Genomic DNA, 22,516 nt, shown 5'->3' on the forward strand with positions numbered 1-22,516 from the left:
ACCCGAGGGGCTCTGAGCAGAGAGCCACGCGGCGGGTGCTGTGATGTGACACAAATATCTCGGTCCTGTGTCCACTCACACATTGGTGTCAGCAGCCCACCCTGCTGACCTGCCTGGCTCCAGCCCCTCCCCTGGCATGCTGCACCTGCCTGGCAGGGAAGGCCCGCGTTCTTTCTCTCAGAGCCCGGTGGCCCCACGGAAGCCTTTCCACCCGCAGCCAATGGGTTGGGGATGCACGTATGTCCTAGCCCAGGCGTAGAGGTGTGCAGCTCTAAGTCAGGGGCCGTGGCACCCACTGCCCGAGTCCCCGCCCACCAAGACCCCCTCCCACACTCAGCCCCGCTCCCTGGAGAAGACACCTGTCACAGTCTTCTTCTCCAGCGGGCAGAGGCGGGGCCGAGAGAGGCCTGCTGCTATTACGCATGACCCTTCACCAGGTGGTGTGGGGTGCGGGAGGGAGGCGACGTGGCTGCTGTGTGGTCCCCCTCTGTCATTTGTGTCCTCCTCTCCTGATGGCAGGCACGGCTCCCAACCAACCTTGGAGCTGAGTGGGCTGGGTGACGTGTCCCCTCCCCCTGACCACCCTGCCCTCGCCTCCATGCTTGGAGAGAGAGAGGGAGAGAGAGGGGAGAGAGACAGACAGACACAGAGACAGCGCCCGGGGTCATGGAAAATAGAGGGGCCCCGGCCCAGCCACTTACTAGCTGTGTGAGCACGAGCCAAGCGTACAACATCTCTGTGCCTCAGTCGCCTTCTCTGCAAAATGGGAGGGGAGGGCCTGGGAGGGGGAGGGGAGCTCACATCTGTGGGCGCAGCAAGGCGGGTGTAGGGCAGGCCCCGTGAGTGCCCCCTCCTGCCCTTCCTGGTCCGATGCCCTTGCAGGGAGCGGTCCACAGGTCAGCATTCCAGGGAGGGGAGAGTGGGGGGGGAGTGTGGAGAAGCCGGGTCTCCTCCCTGTCACCCCCCCGTCTTTCCCTCCCCCCTCCCATTGCTCCCCAGGGCAACGGAATGTTCCCGTTTCTCAGAAGGGACAAGGGCACAAGGAGCCCCCGTTGCTGACCTGCCCCTACAGGGCACACTCGGGTGGGCGGGTCTCCGGCAGGCCACCGCTCTCCGTGCCATCAGCCGCCTCCTCCCCCCACCCCCCATCCCTCCGTCTTCCCCACCTTTAGGCTCAGACTAGCTGTGTCCTCACCTGGTCGCCTTTACCCTGAACCTACCAAGGTCCAAGCTTCCACCTGCGACAATAAATACTCCCAGACAAATCGGCCCCGCTTCTGCCAGCGGGGTGTGCCGGACCCGTTCCGTGGCCTGTCTGAACCTCATTCATCTTTAAGCTGAGAATCATACCCCTCGCGGGGCTGGTACAGGTTGAAGCGAAACCCCCATACATGTTTCCTCTCCGTGCAAAGCCACTTCAGAGCCTCCAGACCTCACCGGGACATCAGACCTGCTTCCTCCTGCGGGGACGGTGGCCTCACTGGTGGTCCAGCCCTTGTAGCAGGCTGTCCGGCCCTTAGGGAATAGTCTCGCCCTTCCCGCAGCTCTAGCCACTGTTACCAGGCCCAGGAGGGACAGGATTTCATTGATTTTCTCACCCACACCCTACGCCCTCCCTGCCCTTTCTCTCCACGGGGAACCCACTGTGTCGCAGAGAGAGAGAGCGAGACAGAGAGAGAGAGAGAGAGAGCACGCGCGTACCAGATGTTCAAGTCGTGTTCCCTTCTTACACATTCAGCCCGTTGGGGTGTTTGATCTCTGGCTTAACAAGTTCAGCCATCTTTCTTAAGAGAATAAAAGAGATTCAGACAGAGAAAGAGGGAAGGAGACAAAGAATGAACGAGACAATGAGATACAATGAGCCAGACTCAAAGCAAGATAGAGGAAGACAAAGCCAAAGCCCGAGCAGAAAGGGAGAGACAGACAGGCAAGACAGAACAGGGAGCACCTTCTCTTGGAACCCCCCCTCTCGCCTCCCCTGGGGTTCTCGCCCCTGCTCAACCCTGCCTCCCTGGCCCCAGCCCCAGCCTCAAAGCCACCATATCAACTCTGAGTGATCACGCCCTCCCGTGGAGGTGACAGCCTCTCGCTCTGCGTGACAGGGCATCTGCTTAAGACTCAAGAGCCTCTGACAGGAGATGGGATGAGGAGCCCCGGGGTGCAGAGGGCCTGCTGGCAGGGGACAAATGGGCTGCCAGTGGGGAGCCCAGAACCCCCGCCTCCCGCACTCCTGGGTCTGAGCGGCCTTGCAGAGGCGCCCAGGGAGCCGGCCGCTGAGGCCCTCGCTGAGCATTAACTCTGCATTTATTTCCTGCTCTGCCTCTCCCTTCCCCCCTTCCCCCCTTCCCGCTCCCCTCCTTTGTCTCTGGGTCTTCGATTTCCCATTTGAGAACAGTTCCAGCCTGTGCCCCTGCTGAAATCCCAGCCTCTGTAACCAGCGAAGGCTGTTTGGAGCCTGTGAGTCAGAGACCAGCGCTGGTTTTTATTAAAGGCAGAAAGAAAATAATCTGATTTTACAAAAGCAAAGCACCTCCTTATAAGCCAAGGCGGCTATGAGACATCTAACCGCCTGTGATATTTTAAACCATGCATGCGTGCACAATAGCCCCCAACCCCTTCCCGGCCTCTGGTGGGAGCGTCAAACCTGCGTGGGTTTTATTATTATTTTTTTTTTTCTGGCTAAATGTTTTTAGGTCACTTCCATCCACCCCCACTGCGTGCTCCTATGCAGGAAACGCCATGAATTCCATTCCAGCCCCGGAACCTCCACAATTAATGGGATCACTGGAAATGCACCAGGAAGGATGCTGGGGGCGAGGGGTCTTTGTCTCCTTGGTCTCCGGGCGGGCGGAGAAGCTTCTCGCCAGATGAGAAGCGGAGCCCCTCCAGGCCCTGCGGCCCTTCGGCTGCAGACGCTGATCCCGGGTCCCCGGGGAGCCCACCTGGGGCGGGCAGCCCGGACCCTCTTTCTGCTCTGCTCCACCACCCTCTGGAGCTGTCTCTTTCTATAATTCTCTTCTCGGCCAGTCTATTAGCGTTCTCCGGCAGGCTCTGCCCAGTTCAGCCGCATCTCCTTGTCTAGTTTATATTAGAAGAGAAAGCTCTGGCGTGGTTTCCCCTCACCTGAGGAAAGAGATGCTTCTCTTTTTCAAGACACTCAGAGCCTTTGATGAAGCCCAAGAAAGACTTAAATTATAATGAAATTCAGTCTTTTAGAGATGAGATTGCCCAAGAGCGCTTCTAACTGCCTCGTGAAAAGGGCTTGGCTCTCCAGCAGTCAGCAGCTGGGCACTGGGACCTGCCCTGCGTGCCCGCAGGCGGGTCTGCAGCTCGGCTCCTGCCTGTTTCTCCCCGCCCCCCCCGCACCCCCCACCCCTGCACGGGCAATTACAGTAGCCGGCCCAGCAGCAGCCTCCTGCCTGGTCTCCCTGACGCCCCTTCTTCTCCCTCCCCTGCTCCGACCACATCCCTCCTCCTCCGAGGCCTTCAGGGGATCCAAACCCCCAGCGCAAGACCCCCTCCCCTCCTTCCCCAGCCTTCCCAAACCTTCCGGTGGGGGGTGGGGGGTGGACTGTACCATCTATCGGACCTCCGCACAACCGTGTCCGTAGCCCGGTAAAAAAAACCCCACTTCCGGGGGGTGCCTGGGTGGCTCGGTGGGTTCAGAGTCCGACTTCGGCTCAGGTCATGATCTCACGGTTCATGATATCGAGCCCCCATGTTGGGCTCTGTGCTGACAGCACGGAGCCTGCTTGGGATTCTCTCTCCCTCTCTCTGCCCCTCCCCGTGCACTCTCTCTCTCTCTCTCTCTCAAAAACAAACCAATAAATAAACATTAAAGAATGGGTACTAAGTGCCAGGCTCCACACCAGGGGATAGACACGTAGCATAGGGACCAGAAGAAAAGGTCCCCCAGCACCGGGGAGCTCAAACTCATTCATTCGTTCCTCTTTACCGCCAAACACCCGGAAAAGTTGTCTCTGCGGGTGTCCCCAGGTTCCCTGCCCCCACTTTGTTTAATCGCAAGCCAGCCACTTCCATCCCGTCCCTCCACTGAACCTCCCTCACCTAAGACGCCGAGACCTCCAAGACCCCACGGGTCCCTCTGCGTGCATCCCACCTGACCCAGCTGCTGCATGGCCCGTAACTGGCCACCGCCTCCCTTTTAAATCACTCTTTGGTTTCTGCAGGCGCCACTTTCTGCTGGCTTTCTTGCCACCTCACCGGTCATTCCTGTCCCCCTCCTCTGTGGGTTCCCTCTTCGATCTTGTAATGTTGGGGTATCCTTGGTAAAGTCATTCTCAGGGCCTCTTCTCTGCAGTCACTCCCATCAGGACCTCGTCTGCCCTTTGGATTTTAAACAGTGTCTGTAGGCTCACAACCCCCACCTTTGTATCTCCAGCTCAGACCTTGCCCCAAACCCCGGACTCAAATATCCAACTGCCCAGCCAGCATTTCCTCCTCCTCTTCCTCCTCCTCCCCACCCTTCTCCTCCTCCTCCCCCTCCTCCTCCTCCTCCTCCTCCTCCTTCTTCTTCTCTTAAGATTTTATTTTTAGGTAATCTCTATACCCGGCCTGGGGCTCGAACTCACAACTCCGAGACCAAGAGCTGCAGGCTCTACCGACTGAGCCAGCCAAGCACCCCCTGCCCCGAGTCAGCATTTCTTCTTCTTCTTTTTTTTTTTTTAATTTTTTTTTTAACGTTTTATTTATTTTTGAGACAGAGAGAGACAGAGCATGGACAGGGGAGGGTCAGCAAGAGGGAGACACAGAATCTGAAACAGGCTCCAGGCTCTGAGCTGTCAGCACAGAGCCCGACGCGGGGCTCGAACTCACGGACTGCGAGATCATGACCTGAACCGAAGTCGGCAGCTTAACCGACCGAGCCACCCAGGCGCCCCAGCATTTCTTCTTAATTGACGTCTCATGCCCAACTTGTCCAAAATGTGATTCCTAAGCTTTCCCGTAATTCTGTCCGTCATGCAGCCTCCATCAATGTGGTCAGAAGCAAGTCTGCGCTTTGGGTTCCTCAGGCCAAAACACCCAGCTGTTGTACGGGGTTCCTCCCTTTTGCTCACATTTCACACCCATCAGAAATCTTGCTGACCCTGCCTTCAAAGCGCACCCAGAATTCCCACCAATGCTCCATTTCCACTGGCGCCGTGGCGGTCCAAGCCAGCATCCCCCGTCTGGATCTGGTAGCTTCCTCTGGGGGGGGGGGGGGGCACCCCTGCCCGGACTCCCCTCCTCCCTCTCTTCCCCATGCTTGATTCTTTCCAGGCATGCTTCTTCTTCGGCCTCTTTAACTTGCTGGTCTTTCTCCCTGGGACACTTTTCGCGCTGATACCTACATGGCTTTTTCCGTCACCGCCTTCACATCTGTGCTCAGATGTTACCTTCCCAGTGACGCCTCCCCTGAGCGTCCCGCTCAGAACCGCCCTGGCCGCTCCGCAGGCTCTGTCCTCTTCCCTCCCTTCTTCTGCCTTCGGCACAGCACTCGTCACCGTCTAACGTGCTACCTAGTTATTTGCTCTTCATTTGCCTTCACTAGAATGTGGGTCGGGGGAGTGGGTTGAATTGCGTCCCCCCAAAAAGACACGTCCGAGTCCTGAGCCGCGGTAGCTGTGTTTTCGCCTTACCTGGACTTAGTCTTTGCAGATAAAATTAAGTCAGGGATCTGGAGATAAGATCATCCTGGATTTAGGGTAGACCCCCCCCCAAATCCAATGGCTGTTGCCTTATAAGAGAAGACAGGGAGAAACTTGAGACACAGAGACACAGGGAAGATGGCACGTGAAGATGGGGACAGACAGCGGATGATGCGGACACGAACCAAGGATCGCCAGGAGCTGCGAGAAGCAAGCAAGAGTCTCCTCCAGAGCTTCCCGAGGTAGCGAAGCCCTATCCACACCTTGAATTTGGACTGCTGGCCTCCGATCTGGGAGATAACACCTTTCTCTTGCTCTAAGCTGCCAAGGTGGTGGTGTTGCCTCAGTCCTAGGAAACCAAGGCAGGAGGATCTTGGTTCTGTTTTCCCCTGCGGCCCAAGCTCCAGCATGCCGCCAGGCAGTGTGGTCACGCAGCACGCGCCTGGACGAGTGTCCTTCCCCACAACACGGTGCCCGTGCTGTCAGGGAACAAAGGGGGACAGGCATGGTCTGCCCCCACCCTCAGCTCTGGGAGCAGCACAGAGCCAAGAGCCCTGGGGACCCTGAGCAGCTGGCACGTGTACCCCCCGGCCCCACTCCCTCATTTGCAAAATGAAAGGAAAAGTTCTGCATCCTGTGGAGGTCCTGGTCGAGGGGATCAGATGGTACGCTGAGTCGGTGCCCCCCCACTGCACACTGTCCTCCTCTCCGAACTCCGGGAAGCCCCCATGCTTGTCTGCCTCGGAGAGCCACTCTTCATGGTTTTTTCATCCAACAGCCCTTAACGATATGGGAAGTATCCGTGCTGTATCGTTAAGTGGGAAAAGGCTGGTTACAAAATTGCATGTGCATTAGCTCCGCTTGTAAAAAGTGGGCATGAAAGCACCGCCCGTGACCAGAGGGAAACTCTAACTCAAGTGCCCAGAGCCCAGAATCCGAATCGTTCTTTGCGTTCCCATTGGGTGTTGCTCAGAGCCCATCCAGCGTGGGCAGCGGGGAGGCCCCTCTTGCCTGCCTTCGCCGCCTCCTTCTCATCTCCCATCCTGCCCTCAGTTTCCGGAGTTTCCTTGTATTTCCTTCTGTAATGCTTTGTGAGTTTCTCCATAAAAGGCAAGCACCTCTTTTGCTCGGTTTATTACGAGGTACCTTTCAGGGTTGTCTTGAGGTTTTGAAAGGAGTCTTTTTTCCCCTGTACAGTTTTTATTTGTTTGAGTGGCGCCTCGTTCCGGACACACCTTCTATGTTGGCGCCTCCTTGGAGCAGTCCCTGACTCCCCTTCCCGGCACCCTGAGTGTCCCCTTTACGCCTCTCCCAGGTTTTTATTTTTCTTTGCTTAATTTCTTTATTTGTGTGCATTTCGCTAATGCAAATTATCCATTCATGGCTGTCTTCTCTCCAGGACAGGAGGTTTAAGAGAGGAGGGATAGGGTCTGTCTTTTTTTTTTTTTTTTTAAGTTTATTTATTTATTTTGAGAGAGAGAGCCGCATGAGTGGGGGAGGGACAGAGAGACAAAGGGAGAAAGAGAGAATCCCAAGCAGGCTTTGCGCTGTGCTGTCAGCACAGAGCTCAACATGGGGCTCGATCTCATGAACTGTGAGATCACAAGTCTTTTGTGAGCCGAAATCACAAGTCAGATGCTTAACTGACTAAGCCACCCAGGCGCCCCAGGGTCTGTCTCAATCCCAAGTACAATGCCAGGATTTAGTGTAGAGCCTGGCACCCAGTGGGTGTGCAGGAGGGTGTGGAATGAGTCTCAGGCACACACCCATGGGTGTAGGTAGGTGTGTGTGTAATCCAGGCTCGGCTGCTCCTGCTTGTAGGGATCTGGGTTCATCACTTCACTGTTTTGTGCTTTAGCTTCTCCAGTGACAAAGGGCGTGGCTTCTGGGTGCCCTTACAATGCTAACACCCTTTGGTTCCGTGAAGAGAGGGCGAGAAAGGGTCAGAAGCAAGTTGCTTTCCGCAAGGCAGGCTCCCACATGTAAGCAAAAACTGACGGAGGGTTTCCAAGTCGCCAGCTGGCAGTTATGTTAAAAAGCTAAGCCATGATAAAGAACACGTGGAACCTGTCTGTCTGTCTATCCATTTATCTATATAATGGAATATTCCTCAGCCATAAAAAAGAATGAGTTCTGGCCATTGGCAACAACGCGGACGGACCTATAAGGTATAATTTTTTTTTTAATTTTTTTAATGTTTATTTATTTTTGAAGGAGAGAGAGACAGCGTGTAAGTGGGGGAGGGGCAGAGAGAGAGGGAGACACAGAACGCGAAGCAGGCTCCAGGCTCCGAGCTGTCAGCACAGAGCCCGACGTGGGGCTCGAACTCACGAACTGTGAGATCATGACCTGAGCCGAAGTCGGACGCTCAGCCGACTGAGCCACCCAGACGCCCCTAGAAGGCATAATCTCAAGTGAAATAAGTCAGACAGACAAAGACAAATACCATATGATTTCACTCGTATGTGGAATTTAAGAAACAAAACGAACACACAAAGAAAAAAAAGAAACAACAGACTTTTTTTTTTTAATTTTTTTTTTTCAACGTTTATTTATTTTTGGGATAGAGAGAGACAGAGCATGAACGGGGGAGGGGCAGAGAGAGAGGGAGACACAGAATCGGAAACAGGCTCCAGGCTCTGAGCCATCAGCCCAGAGCCCGACGCGGGACTCCAACTCACGGACCGCGAGATCGTGACCTGGCTGAAGTCGGACACCCAACCGACTACGCCACCCAGGCGCCCCAAGAAACAACAGACTCTTAACAGAGAACAAACTGGTAGTTGCCAAAGGAGAGGTGGATGGGGACATGGGTGAAATAGATGAAGGGAATCAATGACCTTGATGAGCCCTGAGAAGTGTATACAATTGTTGACTCCTACTGTACATCTGAAACTAATGCAACACGATGTTAAATATACTTCCAAAAAAAAAGATATACCACGTCTTTTTCCCTGACTGACCGACTTCAGATGCCCTCACACCTTCTGCGGGGGTAGAGCCCTCCACTGGGAATGGAGATTCCCGGCCAACGCCCAAGGGGAGGTTCAGCATTCCACAACAGCTGAGCAGCTATTCCCCAGGAAGGGTACCAGGGGAAAATAATAATGGCGACTGCATCATCGACGCTGGACTTGGTCTTTGGCCGAACCGTCTTCTCATCTTTTCTATCTGGGGCTCTACCCTCCAGCCTCCAAGTCCCCCACCCCATTAAGAGGAGTTTTGAACTGATTACTAAGAATGAATAGCAACACAACTGAGACCTAGATACTGAGCTTGTATTACAGCGAACGCTCTTACTCATTCTAGAAGACTGTAGATTCTTGGGCAATTTCTATATAGCAATGCAAATGAAGTCAGTTTTACTTCTTTTGAATTCTTACACGATGTACTCATTTCTTCTTTCCTCATTGTGTTGATTAGGTCTTCAGTTCAATGTGGAGCAGCGTCAATGATAGAGGGTATCCGACCTCACTCCTGACTTAAAGGAACTAGGCCTAACGCCTCATCCTTGAGTGAAATATTTGCTTAAATTTCTTCATAGGTACACTTTATCAGATTAGGGATGTTCCCTTTCCCCTTATTTCACCAAGAGTTTCTGTTTTAATCACGAATATGTGTTCCATGATATTAAGTCTCTTTTCTGCATGTTTTGAGATGACGCTCTGATCTTTCTCCGTTCGTCGGTTCTTGTGCCGTGTCGTAGAATAAATTTTCCAATATCGAGCTAACCCTACATTCCTGGGTTAAACTTTACTTGATCATGATGTACTTTAAAATATGAATTGCTGAATTCCATTAGCTAATATTTTATTCAGAATTTCCTGTCCCATTTCATAAGTGAGCTTGGTCTATAATTTCTTTTTCTTGTACTGGAGCTATTTTGGGGATCCTATGACATGGTACTTTGAACATCAGGTAGCCCTGGAAAATTTTAGATATTTAACAATCCGCACAGAAGGCCTCTCGTCTGGCTCAGGGAGGAGATACACCTGTGCAAGTGGGTCGGCCTGCCCACACAAGACAGTAGGAGAGGCTCCTGGGGGGCGCGATTCAGGATTCATCCATGATTTTGAAGGCTTCTGGTTCTCAAGAGTCCCATTTAAGACACAAAGAGCCCTGAGAGTGGATCACAAGCTGGTTTCAGGATTAGCCGCCAACCCATGAGACGGGCAGAGAAGGGCTGTTCCACCTGTCTGACCAGTACCGGGACCATTCCTGCTGGGGAGATATCACATTAGATTGCGGTATCCTTGGCGACCAAAGGAGTACATGTCTATGTTCTTCACCAGCATATGGAATAAGGTTGGGGGCGGGGGGGGGGGCAATGGTTGAACTCTTTGAGCCAACAGGTCTTCTTCTAGCCAAGTTGTTCTAACGTAAGATCAATAAGAAATATCATTTTATCCCTAGAAGGCGTTTTGGGGGCGTCCAGAATCCTGGCACAGTCCCAGCTTTGTCCCCAAGCAACAGTTTGCGTGCCCCCTGGAAATGGGATGGGATCCCCTTCTGAGGCCCCCGAGAATGTTGAGGTTGTAGAAAGAGCCTTGGTGTCTGGAGTGGGAGACTGGGATCCAGTCCTGATTCCACTTGCTTTCCGTGACTCTGAGTTCTCGACCTCATGTGTGAGACACGGATGATTACACTCCACCTTCTAGGATTGTAATACTGATTAAATATGACAAAAAGCGCCGAGGGTCGGTCTGGTACGCAGTCGCTGCTCAGTCCATTCCCTCAGTTTCCTGGGAGGCTGAGGGCAATTACACAGCGTAAAAGGAGTCACAGGGGCAGAGCTGTGTCCTGCTGCCTCAGGTGGAGCCCTGGGCTCCCCAGTGCAGACTTGAAGTCCCAGCAGATTCAGACCAGGGCCATCTGGGAGGAGAGCCCGCCTGGCCCTGGGCATGGCTCTGTGACAGGGAGGACAGGGACGGCGTGACCAGCTGCTGAGTGCCACGAGAGCCTCAGAGAACAGCTTGGCTTGTAAACTGTCAGGAGCCAGAGCAGGAGCAGACCTAGGTGTTGGGGAGGGACGACTCCGATAGGATTTCCCATCGGGAGTGCGGCGGGAAGCAGACTCTGACGCCTTGGGGGTGAGTTCAGAGCAGGGTTCCCTGCGATCGCTCCACCTGCTGCCCTTCCCACGGAGCATCCATTCTGGTGTCCAACCCCCCACCATCCTCTCCCTTCCTCTCCTCCACCCACCCTCCACTCATCTGTGTGTGCATTGGGTTGTCCCCCCACTCATTCCCTCCCTCGTCACGCCGCCATCCGTCTGCCCATCCATCCAGCCGTCTGCACGTCCAGCCATCCTTCCACACATCTCTTGACTTGTCTCTCAATAGGTACGGTGATACTAATAAAAATTACAGTGGCTAACGTTTCTTCAGGCCTCCTTCGTGTCAGCCACGGCTTCCCAGGTATACCTTAGCCCTGGCAACAAGCGAAAAGGGAAGTTCTAGTATTATTTCCATTTTAAAGGTAATAAAACGAAGGCCCGAAGAGAATGATTCGTTTGCCCACCATCACACAGCCAGAAGACAAGGGGATACTAGAGCTTAGGTGGAACCCAAGACATCTGGCTCCAGAGCCCTCGCTGCTAACCACAGTGCTAAATGGCCTTCCAGATACCACCCAACGCCATCCAGCCAGCCTCCCATCTGTCTTTTTAGCCATCCTTCCACCCATTGACCTCCCAGCCCCAACCTCTTTATATGCCCCCACTTATCCTCTCCGCTCTTATCCACCTTCATTCCCAAACAGTCTCCCCATTTCCTCGTCTGCTCTGCCGTATACCCACAAATCCACCCGTCCACTCACCAACTTTTTTTTTTTTTTTTTGCACTACCTACCCGCCCGTCCACCCAACAGCCATTTACTAAGTCCCTTCTCTGCTAGTGATGATGTCTAGAGATGCTTTAGTCTCCGACATCAAAGGGCTCAGTTACTCTTTGGGGAGGCACACTGAGATAAAACAGTGGGGTAACCCAATGGGATATGTGCTAAGGGAGAAGGAAGCCCAGGAAGCTAAGGTGCACAGGGAAAAGGGCCCTGCCTGGAAAAATCCAGGAAGAATCCCCGAGGATCTGGAGACTGATTTGGATGGGTCACAATGATCCAGGTGGGAGAGATGAGAAATGGCCTTCCAGGCAGAAGGCTCCTTCTTTGCAAAGGACGATAGTCACCTGGTAGATCGTTCCAGTAGATCGCAGGAGATAGTGCTTGCCAAGCCCTGGGCAGCCCCCTCTGAGTTCGTCAGTGGGATGAGGACAGGTCTAGTCAGGGGCCGGCCACAGTAGGGCTGTGGGCCAACATCCAAGCTGAGACTCCGGGCAGCTCTCTGGAAGAGAAATCCCAAGTCCAAGGTTCCTTTAAGACCCACTTGCTGTCTGGCTTCCCCCAGAGCCATCCCGCGTTTGCTATTCTGCGCACTTTCTGTGTATTTGCAAGTTCTGATTGAACAAACACTAGCTGGGGCACAGTGAACCCAAATAATTGTGTGCCTGTCAACGGTACATGTTAATTGGAGAGTTGTAGAGTCCGCGGGACGGGTCACAAGGGAGCAGCCAATTACTCCGTGTACCTATTTGAAAGGCTCCCGCTCCCAGAATCCTGACTGGCATTAGAACACTCGTATTGGTCCGTGCTATTGATTTTCCTCCCGCCTCAGTTGATGGGCTCGTTAATTGACAATTACCTTTTTCCCTGTGTTGGGAGAATTGACCACAGGGACCTGAAGTGTTCAGTTTCGTTGGAGCTGAGCTGAGCCTGTACCTGTTTAACCTGTAACGAGTCCCAACAGCCAACTCTGGGGAGCTGGGGCCTCCCAGGAGGAAACAAGGATGTTGGGCGGGGGTGAACCTGGGTCCTAATGGGAGCAGACTCTGACGTCGAGCCTGCTGGGGCCTGGACAACAAGGGCTCACGGAACGAGGGTGGACCTGGGTGAGACTGGGCCGAGCCTGGGGCTAATATGCAAAGCTCCCAATGGGACCGATTCACATCTGGCTCCAGTGGGCAGTGAAGGAAGGAACGACTGTTTGCTGAGCAACTACTATGTTCCAGGCACTTTTTTTCTAATCGGAGCCCCCCCCACCCCGCATCAACTTTTAATACTACAGATATGCTATATATCTGTTTATATATTGTATGAGTGCTTTATACATTAAAAAGTAAGATTTTTTTGTAACCCCCCCCCAGAAGCAATTGTTGCACCCTGAGTGGGGGGGAGCATTGTCTCTCTGAAAATATATGGTACAGAGAAACTAAGGCAGGACCCTTGGTAGGGGTGGGGTCCCACTACTCCAGATACTTTGGGTCTGGATAATGAACCGTGATCAAGGGTGAAGTCTTAGGCACTAAACTTGGGTTCACATCTCTGCTCTGCCACTTACTGTCTGACTTAACTTCTCTGAATCTCAGTCTTTTTATCTGTTAAATGGAGCAATAGGACTTCTCCGACATCAATGAGGTAATTAATGCACGTGAAGCACTTAGCACATAGTAAGTTCTCAACAAACTGTAGCATCTGTTGTAGCCATTACTTCCAGAACCCCGCTTGCTAGGGGGACAGAAGTTCCCGGCGTGTCCTTTGCTCGTCAGGGGCATGGGCCATGTCTTACTGGTCACAGTGACCCCAGCCCTGGCCCTTGCTCCCGTGTGGACTGTCAAACAGGTTCACTCTGGCTCTGAGCAGGCCGAGCCGCAGGAAGCCGGTCGGGGACACAACAGCCGCGGCCGATCAGCACCTGGGGGCCACGTGTTCCTCTGGGAACACCATGTCCCGCCACCAAGAGGAAATTGCTGTTTTAGCCTCTGCAGATGTCTGAGCGACTTCAGAGACTTCCTTAAACTCCTGCCTCTCTTAAGTGGCCCTGCCAGGTTGCCTGCCCGAGGCTGACCCGAGGTGCCCAGGTTTTGCTTGGATGAGGGAAAACCTCCCAGACCGGCCTGGAGGTCAGAGTCGCTGGCGGGGCATCAGGAGCTGACCTTCCTAGCGGGCCACGCCCCTCAGGCCAGGCCAGGCCCACAGCTTACAAAACCTTCCCCGGGGTTTTGCCGCTGGGAGGTAGCACGGTGGGTCTTGCCCGTTTTTTCTTTGTTTTTTGTTTTTTGTTTTTTTTTTAAGGGCTAAGGATGTTAAATTCAAATTCAGCGAAGAGGCACCGCCCCCCACCACTCGCGCTGGCGGCTCCGAGGCTCTCCAGTCTCTTCTAGGTTTGTGAGTTTCGTGTTTCCCCACGGCCTGCACGGAAACCCACCTTATCACACGCCGATCCGCCAGGCACGAGCCCCGGACTTCGCTTGGTCTGGTGCGCTGGTTTCCAATGATTTTTAAGCTGTTTATCCCTTTCTTCAAAGAAAAACTATGCGAAAGCCCAAGTGATATGGCAGAGGAACAAGTACCTGCAGCGGGGAACAGGAACGGAAGTTAGCCCACGAGTGAATGTCCCCGATCTCTTCCCCTCCCACGCTCCTTGCCTTCTAGACTGCCCTTCAGGTGCTCTGCTCTGGGCCGGCCATCCCTGTAGCTGGTGAGAGAGAGAGACAGAAAAGCAGAAAAAGCCCGAAACCTGGTCGCTCTCCTCCCTCCCCGCCCCCCCCCCCAAATCGGAAGCCCCAGGGCACAAAGGGGAATTTACCAGTTGGTGGTGAGAGGGGTTCAGACCCCAGCCCAGCACTCGCTAGCTGGGTGACCAGGGACAACTGTCTTCACCTCTCTGAGCCTCCTCCGCTTAGTCATCTAGAAAACAAGGAAGAGAACCATAGCCGCCCGCCTCTCGGCTTTGCCAGGAGAACAGGATGAATTTGTGAACATAAAAACAAACCCTGAAGGGCTGTCCCAAGAATTGGAAAAACACCTCGAGGGGTTTTGTGTCTTTTTTTTTTTTTTTTTTTTTTAAGGTTACAAATAGCAGAAGCAGCCCCTCCATGAACTGTTAAGGAAGGCAAGCCGGAAAATCCAAACGACTTACGTTTTACTTGGCGGTGGGACGGGAGGTGGGGGGTGGGGGGAGCACTAGTGTCCGCCCCCACCCCCAGCCCCCCCTCCATGGAGCAGACCTTGCTCTGTGCTCTCCTCTGAACATTTAGTTCTCTGGGCCTAAAATCCCTGAGTTTTCAAACTGTTCCTGTTCTGGTTTGCTCTGTGAAGGCTGTTTCTGCAGAAGAGCGGTTTCAGCCCCTGGGTCTGCAGCGCGGAAGCCCCTCAGAAGCTTTGGTGGGGGTCGGGACGGGATGGGGGGAGGGCACACGACTACCACCAGCACCAGGTTTCAGTATTGCCCGAGGGCATCCTCCCCTGGAGGCCCTTCGTGACACCAGCCTTCCAGGGGGAGGTGACAGTGGGGAGGCAAAGGGCCCTCATTGTGCTGAGGGGGAGGGATTGACGACCCCCTGGCAAGGGTCCTGGGAGACCCGTATGAGGCCTGGCTTTGTTCTCATGCCATCACCGTGAAGGAGGCTGGGAGAAGGGCCCTGCGGGGTAACCCTGGAGCCCCCGCACTGCCTAGGAACCAGCAGAAGGACGCCAGTGGGGCCAGACGGAAGCACTTTGTTTTTGCGATTTGGAAGGGAGGATCCCAACAGGAAACCAGTGACTGTAGGAGTCTCCTGTTGCCAGGGCCTGTGCGAGGCTCCTTCAATGGCAGCTCACTGTATCCTCGAATGACTCTGTAAGGCAGGCACTACGGCCCCCTTCTCCAGATGGGGCAGCTGAGGCTCAGAGGAGTTAAGTGAGCTACCTAAGACCTTCCCCCACCCAGTTAACGACCATGGTGGAGGCAGGATGGTCAGCAGCATAGAGTGAGCTGGTGGGGAGAGGGCAGAGGGAAGGAGACTTCCCAGGAGCTGTGCAGGCCTCAGAATTCATGTGGCCCCCCGGGTCAAGGTGATGTGCGCCAGTTGGCTGATCTGTCTAGCGGGGGGCACCATCCAGCCAGCCGACCCTGGCTTACCGGGCACGTGCTGGGGGGATGGCTTGGCGAAGACCGAGATGAATAAGACTGGACCTGATCTTCAAGCCCAGCACGGTCTGCACGACCAAGCAGGCCACGGGCATAAGCATAAGGCAGAGTGACCACTGTCATTATAGAGGGGTGTGTGGGAAGGGCTGTGGGCCAGAGGACGGTCACCAGCAGGATCAGAGGAGGGTGCTGGAGCCCGGCCATGAGAAAGAAGGGGAGAAGGAGTGCTGCTTTGCTCTAGCAGAGCTCCAGCCCACAGGACCGTGGGCCACATGGTATGTTACTGCTTGCGTTTCACACGGGCCCTGCTAGATGGGAGGTTTCCAGCTGGTTCTTTCTTCTTTCAGTCTGCTCTCGGCCACGGTGTGGTCTTTTCCTTCATGCCGCCACCATCACTCTAGACGCCTAGGGCCCCCCACCTTCTGGTTGGGGGAAGGTTGGGACTCGGAGTTACCCACCCATCCAGGTAGGTTGGAGGAGGGCTGGGCAGTGTCTGGGCACAAGGGCATCACTCCGGACCAGATGCTTGGTCAGTGACCTCTGAGCCCGTCCTCGGTGGTTCACACAGACAGTGATGGGAAAGGAAACTCGGGGCTCATGTGACCTCCCCGAGGCCCCCTGAGGCTGATGACAGCTTTCCTGCTCCCGCTGGGGCTCAGGGTGTCTCCATAACCCAGTCTCCTTGGTCGTTCCTTTCTCCCTCCTGTCTCTTCTCACCTCACTCTGCAAAGATGCATCCCAAAGCGGTAAAGAGCCAGGACTCTGGAGTCCAGCCTACTGGGCTCCAGCCCCAGCTCTGAACTAGAGCTGTTTGCCTTGAGGCAAGTGACTTAACCTCCACCTCGATTTCCTCATCTGTAAAGTGGGGATAAGAATAGGGCTTACCTCTTTGGCTCGCTGGGAGGATTCGTGCCAAAGCACATGCTTTTTCTGAGACTCCACACTGGCCTCCAGGAGATGAAATGCCACACCGGTTATCCTCAGGGAATCCTAAGTGGGAGTGGGCGGGGGGGGGGGGGGGGGAGTGACGGTGTGATTCAGGCAGACGATGGTCACTGCAAAGTAGGGGTCCAGGACGCAGGTGAGGTGAACGGTCAGAGGAGAGAGCAGTCCTGTTGGAGAGTTTAAAACCTAAATTCTGGAATGGAGAAGAAGCAAAGAGAAAAAAGCGAGGGGTAAGTGTAGCATCTAACCCGGCATCAGACAGGGAGCGATGGACGATGAGGGAAGGCACTCCAGGTGGAGGGTCCTGGCTGGGCGAAAGCACGGCGACAGGGAGGCACGAGGTGATACACAGTGGATGTCGAGAGCGGGTCTGTGATGGGACATCCGTGAAGCCAGACGCCTCGCCGGGGGCCCGCAGGGCTGATCTCAGGCGGTCCTTACACTAACCCCGTGAGTCCTGTTATTATCTGTGTTTTATAGATGAGGAAACTGAGGAAGCTCGAGGTGGGGAGCTCTTTGCCCAAGATCACTCGTTAAATGGTGTCTCTGCACCCTGAGTTCATCCATCTGTCTGCAGAGTTGGGAACTTGCCCAGTGCCCCACGCTGTTACCCAGGCAATGGGAGAAGAGTCACGGAGAAATGACGGGGAAGCTGGTTCCAGGCCAGGAGGAGGTCCTGGACAGCTCCACATGGGGGTTTCAGCTTCACCCTCCTTAGGAAGGCCGGTCACCCACAGGGGCCTCACACGTGTAGGGGTGTCCCCAGACACCTAGATTCTCAGCCGTGGGCTTTTTATATTTCTGGTTTTATGCTCCAAGACTTTGTCAGAGGCCGAATTCTGTGTTCTACTCAGCTCCCAGTTCCTACCTGCCAGGAGGAAATTTTTCCGTGGACCCGTGTTCTCATCTGCACAGCTCACTGTCAGCATGGCGGGTATCATCCTGGTGACTCCAGCATAAATCAAGTCTTCCCTGTGTTCCAGATGTCCGCTTTTTCTTCTTCGGTGGGTCCACAATATTTCAGAGGAGCAGTTTTCAACCCCGGGTGCCAGTGAGAATTAACCGAGAGCTTTAAGAAATTCCAATGCCCTGGGCTTGGGGTCTATATGAAGGCCCAGGGGTGAGGCATTTTCAAAGCTCCTCAAGGTTGAAAAGCCCTGCTTTGGAGAAATCTGCTGGAAAAGTCTGCGGCCCCTCTCAGCACGGCTGGGGGTTTCCTCCGCTCACATCAGCATAATCCACCTTATTAAAGCCTGCGAAACACAAATCAAAAGGTTCCTGCTGGCCAGAGAATGGGTCTTTGGAAAACGGAGCTGAGGTGTCCTGGGGCGAGTTCTAACTGTGCCCGGGGCCAGTCCAGCCATTGTGACTTCAGAGCCACCCTGTACCCGCCGTAGTTCAACGCCCGTTCGGCCGGGATAGCCAAGGCCCCGCGGAGATTTTTATTGTCCATTTTATATTGTCGAACGGCAGCCTTAGATGCTTGTGGTCATAATTTTGAAATATTAAATTACACTGAGCATTAAGGGCTATGTTTTCTGTTAGAAGACAAGTTAATTGGTGCTCTTAATCTTTAATTTTGAGATTTAAGCCGGTTTCCCATTTAGCTCTAATTGGTAGTGTTCCGACAGCCCTCGCTGACCCCAGAAGCCTTTGATATGCTTTAGAAATCCTTTTATGGAAGCCCCTTTTTCTTCTGCCCTGCACATTTAATAGATTTGTATTTCCTCCGTCATCTTTCCTTCTGTGGAGATATTTTAAAATCGCACCGTGTGTCTGCAGGGAATAAATGCCTCCTCTCCAGCAAATGTTTTTTTATCGTGATCGGCAAAAGAGGATTAATTGCCCCCATTCACACACACCTCTTACTCGCTGCGTTCCATTTTCATACGGAGATGTTTAATCCTTTCTTCCGCAGCCAGGCTGGATTTGTCGGTAAATGGCTTGTGCTCTCCAAGTGATGTTTCTGGAATAGACCTTAAGAGAGCACCTACTCCAATCACTCTATTTTACAGATAATAATCTCACCATAATAATGCTTTATGTGTCAGGGGAGAGCACTCATTGTGAGGATAGGGATGAGGGTGGTAATGAGCCCTTCGTCCCTGGAGGTGTTCAAGCACAGTTCGGAAGCAGCTTGTCAGGCGTATTTTAGAGGCGAATACAGCATAAGAACTGAGAGGTTTTAGCGTCTTCTGACTTGGGTTTAAATCCCTGCTGCTTACTGGTCCCGTGGCCTTGGGCGGCTTATCAGCCATTCTGAACCTCTATTTCCTACTCTATAAAATGGAGTTAATAACAATACTTAGCACATAAAGTTACAGTAGAACCGAGTGGAATAATACCTGGCCCTTAGTGAGCACTTAAGAAGTGTGGGTTACTGTTATTAAGTGTTATAGATGGCAGCCGGACTTCAGGAGTGGGAGAGCAGCGAGAACAGGGAGGCAATTGTCATAAAGACCTTTCCATCATCCTCAATCCCCAGAACTCAGTCACCCACTAGACTTTCCAAAGTGCCGTCACATCTGGAACCTCGGTGTACCCTCACGGCGGTCCTTTATCCAGACTACATAACAGTGTCGCGAACGGGAGGCTCAGAAAGGTGTCGTGAGTTGCCTAAGGTCACGCAGCATAAGGATAGAGCCCCTGCAATCCCAACTCGTCCGTACCCCTCTCTACCCCCTGCTTCCACGGAGACAATGCTCTTGTCTATCGGTTCCGTTATCCCTCTGGCTTATCATGAGGATGTATCTTAATATCGCAGGACGTTCCTGAGCGGGGTGGGCATGCTTCTGGCCTGCCCAGGTTCTCACCGTGAGGGTGCCGCTCGCCAATTCAAATGCAAGACTTAGAGCTGTTTCTTTTACTCCCAAGTATGTAGGGCAATCAAGCAGTCCGGTAATAATCATACATAATGTCGGATACTCCTAATGTACTTGTTTCGCGTGGCACTCTTAGAATTTTAATTTGATACAAGGAACATTATTACTCCATATTCATTAAGTCGCGTGTTAACCTCTTTTAAAAACCCCTTTTCCAGCAATAATAGAAGACAATTTTACATGAGCAAAGTCATTTGGGAAAGAAGATCCGCTCGATGGGCTTTCCCCGAGCCTCGCCACAGCCTGGCCTGACCCCGCTGCGTTCTTCCACACGGTTCCGGTCTCCCCGCGCCGCGGTTTAACAATATGAAGTAACAAAGGCCGTTTACACCGCGGGCCCATGGACCCATCTCGTAGGAGGGGGTTCCACCGGCCCAGCTCACTGCTCAGCTCCCGAGAGCGTCCCCTGGCAGAGGCCCTGTGTAGTCAGCCTTTTGCATCAATGTTATGTTCCCAGGAAGCCTCAAGGCTCCCAATCATGACAGTGAGAATCAGAGGAAAGAAGGGAACAGGTTGGGGTGGGGAGATCCCGACTCTCCTTAAAGACGTACACACTCTAAGAGTTGGGCTGGAGACGTTGGAACGTGGATGAAAGCGGGCTACCTTACCTTACGAGGTAGCCCGTCTAGAGACGCCGAAATCCACCAACATCCCCCAAGCGGGGGGCGGGGAGGGGGGTCCCACCCTGTCTCTACACTGGGCAGCCCCCGGTTTTGTTATCCAAGTTGACTCTGCACAGAACTTTCATGTGAAGGAGGCACTTGGAGCCCAGGCATCCTGAACCTGTCTTACCCCCCGTGTTTTGCGGATCAGGAAACCAAGGTCCAGGGAAGGACGGGGTTTTATTCCAGCCGTGTGGCTGAGTTGGCATGAGAATTGAATTCTAACCCGGCTGCGGCACACGCTCTCGATTGCATTTGCCCTGCGGTAACACCAACACCGTAACATCCTTCCCCTGATCTTGGGGGGCCAATACTATTTACTGCGTCCTGACGGCATGCCAGAAACTTGTTCTGGACAGCACGCACCCTCCCTTGTAAGGCTGACGGCAATTCCACATGGCAGCTATAGCTGTCCCCGTCCTGTGGGTGAGGTCACTGGGCTCTGGGAGGTGAAGCTCTCGTGCGTGGTCAGCCAGGGCGTGGCTGAGCTGCGCTTCAATCCAGGCCACTGCTGGGATCCCAGCCTCTGCCCTTCATCCCTGTGCTTTACTGCCTGGAACCAATCGCCTGGAGCCTCCATTTACTACTCTGTGAAAGCAAGTGCCTCATTCCCGTCCAGCCCAATTTACACTCGAGGTTCAAGTCGAAGGGATATAAAAATTCTTGGCCACATCAAAAGTGCTGTAAAAATGCACAACTCGATACTGATGCCATTATAAAATGTGGACAAATTATTTGGTTTGGGGCCTTTTTGTTAATGCACTAAAGATTCTGGCAGGGAAAAGGGGTCTTTGCTCAACAGTGTATGATGCATTATGGGTTTATTCATTCAAAAACTTTTATTTAGAACCCTGTCTGGGTTCAACATTGGCTCAGGCACCAGGGTTTCAGAGACCAATCAAACCAGTCCCAACCCTCAAGATGCTCAGGGTCCTTGGAATTTGCCAAGAGATAAAGCAGTGATTACATTCCAGGGAGGAATGATCTGGAAGCCTACAAGGGCACCGAGGGGGCCTAGACCAAGTGTGCTGGCCAAGAACGCAGGCTCTGCTCTAGATTGCCTTGAATACACATTCTTGTTCTTCACTTACTAACTGTGTACCCTTGGGCCGTATCCTTGGCCTCCCTGTGCCCGAGCTTTATCTTCTGTAAAATGGGAATTATGAGAGGCGATAACAGAGTCCTACCTCAAAGGATTGCGATAAATATTTCATGAGCCAGGGACTCTTTGGAAGTCTGATAAAGACTAGAGACTCCTGGGAATATTGTTTTTCAATGCATCCAATAAAAATATATTGGATTAGAAGGTGCACTAATTACATTAAAAATAGTATCAAAATATTAAAACCACAAATTTATAATTTAGCATGATATGTGCTTCTTTATTAAAGCATTCAATAATAAGATCCAGAGGCAGGTCTAATAAGCACCATAATTTCGAGGCAGTGATAGGCGTAAGTGGTATCTCAAGGCACCTGCATCTATACAACGTGAGAGGAATTTATATGTGATTTCTAGAGGTGAGGCACAACTAAAGGAAATACTCAACTCAGTCGACATCAGTGAACGCAGAGCTGTGATTTTTTTCTTATTCCCTTCCAAGTTCTCTGACCCCCTGAATTCTATCCAGATGATCCTCTGGAGGCCCGTGGACCCAGGTGGCTAAGTCCTGCCCCTAGGGAGACCCTCTGGTGAAGGGAAGGACGGGGCATGAGGCTGACGGGCTGGGCAGGAGCAGCCGTGGTGGGCTCAGGAAGGAGACCTGCCCTCGCGAAGCTGCCGTGTAGGTGGGGAGCCCTGAGGTCAAAGCGGTTGCCCCGTGCAGTGTCTTGGAATTGAGTTGCGCCGGTTGAATAACGACGTGCCAAGACTAAGCTTGGGCAAACTCATGCACCTGCGTCATCCTCCGCTTCTAAGAGCTACGTGCTGGTTAAAGGCGGGCTCTGCCAGGGGCGCCTGCGTGGCTCAGCCTGCTGAGCTTCCGACTCTCGATTTCGGCTCAGGCCACGATCTCACGGTTTGTGGGTTCGAGCACCCAAGCCTCAGCCAGGTGCACTCACGGGGTAAGTGCTCTGCGAGCATCAGGTACTCTTGTCCTTGTCATTTGCGACAGCACAGTTAGCACTGTAAATGCCATCAGGTTGGGAACCCGGAATGAGCCCCTCGTAGACGGGATAGCCCCGAGGTTCAGACACAGGCTGGGACTCGAGACCACCGGCTTGAAACCAGGCTCTGCCTCTAACTGGCTGTGTAACTGTGAACGGTGTTCAGCCTCTCTGGGCCTCAGTGTCTGTCCTCCATAGAACCAGAAAAATAATATCACCAACTTCACAGTGTGGTTGCCAAGGCGGAAGGATGTATGTAAAAGGCTTAGAGGGGCGCCTGGCTGGCTCCGTCGGTTAAGCGTCCGACGGCGGC

General features: G+C 53.4%; 2 long non-coding RNA genes across 9 annotated transcripts in view; one reads left to right on the forward strand and one right to left on the reverse strand.

Annotated features, from left to right (window-relative positions):
• LOC123601635 overlaps nucleotides 1-22,516 on the forward strand; it is a 95,765-nt gene that overhangs the window by 49,630 nt on the left and 23,619 nt on the right. The gene's annotated exons all lie outside the window — the stretch shown is intronic.
• LOC123601636 lies at nucleotides 11,832-21,009 on the reverse strand. 2 transcript variants are annotated; one of them, XR_006714215.1, is made up of 5 exons: nucleotides 17,423-21,009; nucleotides 16,495-16,747; nucleotides 14,287-14,387; nucleotides 13,906-14,050; nucleotides 11,832-11,985 (listed from the first exon to the last, which is right to left on the reverse strand). It is a non-coding gene; the product is annotated as an uncharacterized LOC123601636 (long non-coding RNA). The 2 variants fall into 2 exon arrangements; XR_006714214.1 differs by having other exon boundaries at nucleotides 16,495-21,009.

Source organism: Leopardus geoffroyi, chromosome D1 (genome assembly GCF_018350155.1).
Source record: "Leopardus geoffroyi isolate Oge1 chromosome D1, O.geoffroyi_Oge1_pat1.0, whole genome shotgun sequence".
NCBI lineage: Eukaryota > Metazoa > Chordata > Mammalia > Carnivora > Felidae > Leopardus > Leopardus geoffroyi.